The 9235-nt window shown below is 29.2% G+C and overlaps 1 pseudogene; it reads left to right on the top strand.

Annotated features, from left to right (window-relative positions):
- The first annotated feature begins 705 nt into the window (after positions 1 to 705).
- On the top strand, positions 706 to 7759 carry LOC125812037 (homeobox-leucine zipper protein ROC8-like; annotated as a pseudogene).
- The last annotated feature ends 1476 nt before the right edge of the window (positions 7760 to 9235 follow it).

Genomic DNA, 9235 nt, shown 5'->3' with positions numbered 1-9235 from the left:
TATGTCTATTTATGAAATTTAACATATGATTCTATTTTCATAGAAAATATATAAATAGAAAACCATATTTACTAATCCCAAACAAAATATTTTGTGAAAGATAAACAAAACAAATCACAATTCTTATCTTGTGTTCACACTTTCTATTCTCTGTAATTTTCCTCCTAATTTTTTAGGCATAATACATAAATATGTTTTTTAATTTGGTCTCATTTCACATTTATGTCATCCAATTTGTATGAAGTTGAACAAATAAATACACACGTTCTACATGACATCCTTTATGATAATTTGTGTCCTATGTATATTATGCCACATAGGACTGATGTGTTTACTTATTGAACTTTGTAGAAGTTTAACTCTCTACTTGTGCACACTCAATGTTTAAGGGGATAAATGTAAAATGAGGCAAAGTTAAAGAGCACAATTTTTTTACAATATCAGATTCTATGTATCTATCACTTGTTTAAGTCAACTTCTATATAAATATATCACTTACTATGAATTTATAATGTTTCTCTCTATCTCTATTCATCAATCAAAAGTGTGTAAAGATCTGTCTTCTATATATCTCATTTCTCTTAGTTCTATCTTAGTTATTTCGTATATAAATTGATTGGGTAAATCATAAATCCAACCGATTAAAACTTGGTTTTTCCTGATCTCTTTGTTTATGTTTTTTGAACAGAAAATTATCAAAGAAAAATGGCAGATTCTGAGAAAGAACATGCTGGAGAATCATCAACGTGCCAAAAAGGATTAGAAAGGGAAAGGCAATGCCACAGCCTCACCGTGGCACAAATTCATCAACTTGAAGCGTAAGATCAATTTTTTTTATTAAAAATAAAGAACTTGAACATTCATATCTGTTTAATTTTTTTGTTTGTTTGTTAAAGAGATGATGTTATTTTCTAAGAGGCATGACTGAAGAAATCAAAATTAAATAGTGATATAATAATTAATTTTCTATATTTGTTTTTTGTGCATCAATTTATGTTTAATTGTTGTTAATTTCATGTGTTTATTTTTCCTTTTGTGCGGACTCGACTAATTTAGATTCACATTAAAAAGTTCCACTTTAGGGTTCCACTAATCTTGATTTACATGAAAAAAAATCAACTTCAAGTCCCATGTAACCTAGATTTGCGTTGGAAAATTTCACTTTAGAACCCGAGTAATTTAGACTAGTGTTGGAAAGTATCACTTTTGGGATAAAATGTTCCCTACCATAGGTGACAACTGACAACTCCAAGTCCAGGACACGAACACTTGCACGAGACTTCTTATTTAAGAATAAATGAGTACTTAGCTCTCACCAATCCTTGATGAGTACCTGGTACCTTCTCTAAGGTATGACTAATCTAAATTCACATTGGATATTAAGTTCCTTTTTGAGGTAAAACGTTCTCTACCAAGGATACCATTAATTTTGACACTCAAATTTGAGACCCCAGTGAATGATAGAGAATTAATTATCAACTAACCATATCTTTTTGGTGATACATAAAGTCTTTTTCATTCTTTTCAGTTTTAGGTTTGTTTCTTTAAAAAGTGACTAATGATCATTGTTCTTTTTTGTAAATTTTGAAATGAAGATTCTTCAATGAATGTTCGCATCCAAATGACAATCAACGAAATCAACTGGGTAGGAAAATAGGGCTTGACCCTAAGCAAATCATGATTTGGTATCAAAACAAAATGACTCAGACAGAGGTAATATTAATTCATTTGTCCTTCTTCTATAAATGTAGTTATACTTAATTGATGACTTATTATTGTTCTTATCATTATTACTATTGTTGTTCTTGTTCTTGTTATGCAATAATTAGAAATGAATGACTAATTAAAAGTAAGGAAGACTCCATGATGTTGCCAGTGCATCTCTTTTGTTAGTCCCCAAAATTTCTTCTTCAAACTTGCTTACGTTGTTTGAATGTGTTGTTTAATACAACAATTTATTCTTCTACTAAGAATTACTACATTTACTTCCTTATTTTATTTTTCTTCCCTTCATTTACAATCAACTCTATTATTGACGATTTGACTTTTTCATAAAGAAAGTAAAAAAAAAAAAACAGGTTTTACAACTAGGAACTAATGATTTTCCTTTTATGAATTCTTTGACTAATTAAAGAAATCTTGGATTATTAAATGTGTGGTTTGAACTAAGTCCAAGATAGTCAAAAAGGTTTGAATAAACAATGATCGGGTTAATGAATTATTTGGGATGAGGTGGGCTTAAAATAGACCACAATCCAATATTCCAACTCTAAAAAAAATTTACTATTTTTTTGTTGTTTTGTTGTTATTTGACATGGCTGATCTGTCTTTATTTCCCAGTCTAGTCAGGATGGTTTGAATAAACAAATGAGTGGGTTAAAGATTATTTGGGATGAGTTGGGTTAAAAATGAACCACAACCTATTTTCTAACTTTAACCATAATTTTATTTTCTTAGTTTTTTTTCTTGTTATTTCTTTACTAACAAAAAAAATCAATTAATTTGTTCTTTATGATTATATGTGATATCTCATTTCTAGCTAATTCCTTAACGGATATTTTGAAAGGAATCATATATGCCTTATCTACGCTAAGACATGGTTGATTTGTCCTTATTATTTACAACACTCTCAAGCATTTTTGTCACTCAATTTACCATCAGTGAAAGGTTTTCTAAATCATGTAGTATTTATTGTTTATTCCTAATGAAATGGTATACAAGAACTCAATATGACGAATGGTGAACCTATAATCGTCCATGCAAAGTAAAATTTCAAATAATAACTATATTTATGTACTTCTTCTTTTATATCAAATATTTCGCTTGATAAATTTCTCATTTTGATATTTCAATACACAGTTTATATTTGAATATGTGTAAACTTAGATATTACTGTAGATATTTCATGTCTAAACAATTATGGCTCGTCTTTGAAAAATGTAGTCTCCTTCTAAAGTATATAAATATCAAGAAGTTCTCGCTACATAAATTTAGCATCTTGTACAAGTTAAACAAAAATACGATTAATATATGTTTTCTTTAGAATTCCTAGTATATCATATCAATTTCACGTACATAAAATTCACAAGGGGCTAGTAAGAACAACATAAAAGATTTTTACGTTGATATAACTTGCAGATAAGTTTAATAAAATAGTATATGATACAAATTCCATCAAATAATATATGACGATAATGATATGATGATGATGTGATATGATTACTTAGTATAGTAAGTAACTTAAGAATTGTTTTTTTGTTTTGCAGAATGAAAGAATATTGAATATCATCCCAAGTGTTCTTGAAAGGTCTTCTGTGATGGGTTCAAATTTTGCACCAAAAAAATCCACTCTCGGATCTCCATCAAATTCATCTAATGAAAGTTTGTTGAGACAAAATATATGTGGATCTCTCAATGCATATCATCCTACTTTTCATCAAACTAATAATACTAATGTTAGAGAACATACAATAAATACTAATAATATCCCAATAATTTCCTTATCACTACAAGAAAATTATAAATTTCATCATGATAATAGGGATAAACCATCTATTTTTGTGATTGGTGTTGCAGCTATGAATGAAATGGTTGAACTTTTGAAATTGAATAATCCAATTTGGATAGAATCACCATGTTATGAGGGGTGTTTTATTCATCGTGAGGTTCATGACAAGTTATTTCCAAATCAATATCGACCTTCTAAATCACCGACTACTCGATTGGAATCATCGAAGGTTTGTGGAGTTGTGCCAATGAATGCAATTGAGTTGATTCAAAATTTTCTTGATCCGGTAAGTTTCTTGAACTCTTTCATGTTATAATTGTTCACCTCACGAGTGGTACATATTATTTGTTTTGGACTTAGGTTGATATTTCTTTAAAATGTGTTAGTACTAGGGTTAGAGTCTTGCTTCATTTAATATATATATATATATATATATAGCTCTCTCTCATGTGTTTAAAAGGGTAAACAATGTGTGCGCTAACAACTTTTTGGATAGATTTATTGGAAGTAGCCAATGATTTATAATTTGGTATAAACTAAAAGCTTTTGATGTACCAAGCTAGAATCATGACTTTCAAACTTGGGAAACTGAGAGATCGAAGATACTAGTATGACTTCTTATGTTTTAATGACTTTTGAATTTTATCGTTATTTTAATTGACTTAGAATTTCTGACTATTTTTAAATTGGCCATTTTGTTTTAATTTTCTTCCATAATATAATTAATTAAGATGATTTCAAATAGATTGGCAAATATGGACAATGAGTGTTTATATAGGAGTTTTAGGGCTAACCAAAAGAAAAATAAGTTAATTACATGAGTTTCAAGCAGAAATTTGGATTAACAATCCGTTTATTTTGTTTTATATGACCCTGATTAGTTGAATCTATTTTGAAGAGTAACTATTGCTCTTATTTAATCAATAATCATATACTTAAAATGATTGATTTTGTATATGCAGATTAAATGGATGAACATGTTTCCTACTATTGTCACAAAAGCTAGGACTATTGAAGTACTTGATTCGGGAAATATGGGAGGCTCTATACAATTGGTAAAATTATATTAGTTCATCTTTATATCTTTTTTCCTAAATATTAAATAAATATTAATTTTTATTCATAAAAATAAACTAATTTTTTCTTGGTTCTTGAAAACAGATGTATGAAAAGTTGCATATTCTATCTCCTCTGTTGGAAGCTAGGGATTATTTCTTTATACGTTATTGTAGAAAACTTGATCAAACAACATGGATTATGGTGGATGTTTCATATGATTTAATCAAAGAGATTCAAAGTGGTGAACCTTCTCATGCTTGGAAGTTTCCTTCTGGTTGTGCAATTCGAGATATGGACAATGGTGAAAGTATGGTAAGAATCATCTACTTTCTTTGTTGTACGCAACTTTATCATGTATTTCTATAAGAGTTTGTTTGTTTCAACAACCTTATAAGTTGTATTTTTGGATTGCATTAGATTCAATACATTATTTTAAATCTTAATTTAATAGTGTTGAACCTAGCTCACATTATGTTATTCATGCCTAAGAAGTTGAAATACAAACAAGAGTGGATGAATTATTTTCTCCTTATATGATATTACAGAATCCTCATCTTATAAACCATTACTAAAAAATACATTTTTTCAACGTACGTTCCTATCATAAATGTTTCCAATGGTCAAGCTAAATATATATACTTTTTTGCTTTCTTGATTGTTTTTTTCCTTGTAGGTTACTTGGATTGAACATGTTCAAGTAGATGAAAAAATTCAGGTTTATCATATCTTTAGAAACTTGTTGATTGGTTATGAAACATATGGAGGTAAAAGATGGATCATTACACTTCAAAGAATGTCTGAGAGATACAATGTTGCAGTGGGTGCAACATGTTTTACTAGGGATGATCTCAAAGGAGGTTATGTTTTATGTACCTTACTTTATATATTTACAGTCTTTTGGATTTAAATTTATATGATAAGATAAGGATTTATGTAAAAAAAAAGTTAGTCACCTCAAGGAGATTTTGATTAAGGAAAGAAAATCTTGATGGGTTCCAAATCCATCCTCTTTTCTTTGTTTGTTTTAAACATAACATTTTTTTTAAAAAAGTTTTCTTTTTCTATAATGTGGCTTGACGTGAAAGTTTTATTATTTTTTCTTTTTGAAAATATAAGTTATTTATCGTTGTTTGACTAAAGAAAATGATAGTTTTCTAAAGTGGCTGAAAATGACCACTTCTATTATATTTTGGCATAAGTCATTTTCTTTTCAATTAACTCAATTCTTAAATCAAAACATGTCCTATTGAAGTTCTAGAGAAATCTTTTCCTACTAAAGGAGATAGGAAAAATGATCACTTGTCTTTTATTTTGGGAGAAGCCATTTTCCTTCACACTCATCTCAACTTTAACATTATATCAATGCTTTAACGTCACTCATACACTATTATCATCTTTAACACTCGAAGATCTAATCAAAACATATATAATTTGATAGTATTGTTATCAATAGGATCAATCTTAAATAATATTTTCTAAATATTTTTCCAAAAATAAATTATTCTCTCAAAAATGTTTTTATCACACACTTATTTGATAAGTCAATATTCATTTATCTTTTTTTTTTTTATTTTGTATTTTTCAGTGGTTAATGATCCAGAAGGTCTCGACAATGTAATGCAAATATCTCTAAGGATGGTGAAGAGGTTTTGTGAAATCTTAAGCATGACAGGAAATTTAGTTTATCCAACTTCATCACTGTTGAACAGTGAAGATAGAATATCGATAAGAAAAAATGTAGAATTTACCCAAAAAAAAGGCTTCATTGTCACTGCTTCTACTTCCATATGGCTTCCTCATTCATTCCAAACTGTTTTTAATTTTCTCAAAGATGATAATACAAGATGTCAGGTATGTTTGAACATCTTTATAGTGACGTGGTTTGTTTAAATATTTATTTAGTTGTTATATTGAAATGATGATATTGATATCGGTATTAAGGAAAACTTATATGTTATACTTGAATGTTGTTATATATAGGTTTGATTGTATGTATATTTTCTCTGAAGATTCAACTTCTAATGCATTGAATCAAACATCTGATAAAAAATAAATTTGATGTTATTAATTTTTGTACAACTTGTTTTTTAAACCAAACAAACCCTAAAACTACACTTATAAAAAGTAAGAGAATCTGAACTCATAATTTTAAAAGTAAAATGAGTTATTTGTTAAGAATCTTCGAAACCATTAAGTAATAGTCCTGAATTAGACTAATCTACTAATACTCATACTAAACTCTTATATTATGTTATCTACATGTTTTCTTGACACTCATTTTACATAACTTTTTTTTTTAGTTTTAGTATTATTATATGATCTTTAAATAATCATCTCATGAGCTAACTTCTTACTATTACATTATAATTTTGTTTATCATTTTTTTATGATTTTATTTATCATTTGATTTTAATTTCAATTTTTATTTTTAGTGGGATGTTTTGACCGTTGGGAATAATGTGACTGAGTTAGCTCGAATAAATACAGGAAGTATTCTAGGAAACAATATTACAATCATTCAGGTATTTGTCATACTTACTTATTAATTTGTTATTTTCTGCTTGAATTATCAAATAATTGTATTTCACTATTTCACAATAATCAAATAAACTAACTTATATAAGGCTTTATCTATGAAATTTGTCATTGAACTCTTTCCAATAAGATGCAGCAAACAAGATTCTTTGATAATATGGTAGTAGATGGGAATAGTGATGACATTTTTGTTGTTAAGCTTTAATAAAATATCTTTCACTAATTCTTATTTTTTAGTTCTTACACTAACATTTCTTCAATTGTTGTAATGTATATGCAGCCTTATGTATCAAAAGAGAACAACATCTTAGTTCTTCAAGAGTCGGGCATTGATGAAATTGGAGCATTTTAATCTATGCACTCATAGATGCACCAACAGTCAATTTAATTATCAACGGAGGTGATGCCAAAAAAGTTACCACTTTGCCTTCAGGTTTCATCATAAGTCCTTATGGTCACTACTCCTTGGGCAAAGACAATAATGGAAATGCACAAAATGGTTCAATTTTGACAATAGCTTTTCAAATATTAATTATTGGTCATCCCAATGATAATTCAATCTCTCAGAAGGAACAGAAGAGTGCAGTGACTTCTGTTCATACCCTTTTGAGCTCTATAGTTTTAAAAATCAAGACAATATTGGATTGCTCGGATTAAGGATTATAATGGTTTAGTTTCGTACTGTAAGGATGATGGTTGTTCTTCTTGTGCTCATATGATATTTTCAAGACAGTGAGATATGTTATTGAAATTATATCTTATATTGATAGACTAAATGTGAGATTTCTCTTTTGTTTCATAACTTAATTTAGCCTGTTTTGACAAATTATCAAAAATATTCTCCGTATTTTACTGCTCAATTTGATAAGTACTTTTTTGTTCATTATGTTTGTTCTTTGTCATGTACAAATTTCACGCCTTTCTGATTTTGCAAGTCAAATCTAATGTAGTAATAATATATATAGCATTCATGATTGGATGCACTTATACATAAGAATTTAATAATGTGGTCAGCTGCCATCATGCTTTTAATGCTATATATTCTTTTTCAAAATATCTAACTTGTATCCTTCATTGATATACTTCAACTTCCTCCGCCTCCGCCTCCTCCCCTTCTATGTTTTGTTATAGTAGGCACAATAGTATTTGCTTTTTTGCACATTACAATCAATTTGTGTCCTTGGAATCGAAATTAAATGTATACTTTTTTCGGTTTATTATAAAAAAATAGGTCATTAATACAACACAACTTTGTAATTACTTGGTGACACCATCACCCAAAGTATAATAACCCAAATCGAGTCATGTTGCTGACGGGTGTAGGGTAAACCAACAAGAAATACCATATTAGAATCTTCCTACTTCCAAATAGGCATACTAATATCTTGGGACAAACATCCCAATTTTGGTGCTAAACTTTTACTTATAGATAGTTAGGACATTAACCCACAAATTCCACAATATCTTTCTTCATCCTATTCCATCAATAGACCTTCAGCAATTCATGGTTCATCTTGGTGGCTCTCGAGTGAATAAAATATCGAGAACGAACAATGGCTTCCGATAAAATTTTCTCCCTTAGATCATCAACATTGGGAACACACAAATGACCTTGATACCGAAGCACACCATCTCCCCTTGGAAAAGCCCCAGTGGACTTTTTAAGCACCTCTTCCTTCAACTCAACCAAAATCAGATCAAGACCTTGCTTGGCTTTCACATCCGACACAAAGGACGATTATGAACCATTGTGAACAATGACACCACCTTTATTATAATCAACCAACCAAACACCCAATCGGGTTAATCCATGAACATTAAGAACCAAATCCTTCTTATCATCCTTAACATGAGCAGCACTACCCATTGAAAGTCGACTAAGAGTATTCGCCACCACATTCACTTTGCCGGGGTGATAGAGGACTATCATGTCGTAATCCTTTAGAAACTCAAGCCACCTCCTTTGGTGAATATTTATGTCCTTTTTATTGAACACATATTGTAAACTTTTGTGGTCGGTAAAAACATCAACATGAATACCGAACAAATAATGCCTCTAAATCTCTAAGGAAAAACAACCACCGCTAGTTCCAAATCATGGATAGGATAATTCTTTTCATGAATATTAAGTTG

This window comes from Solanum verrucosum, unplaced genomic scaffold, assembly GCF_900185275.1.
Source record: "Solanum verrucosum unplaced genomic scaffold, falcon-dt-bn FXZP01000010.1, whole genome shotgun sequence".
NCBI classification, from domain to species: Eukaryota; Viridiplantae; Streptophyta; class Magnoliopsida; order Solanales; family Solanaceae; genus Solanum; species Solanum verrucosum.
The sequence above is the reverse complement of the archived record's forward strand: the minus strand, read 5'-3'. Positions and strand labels throughout refer to the sequence as shown.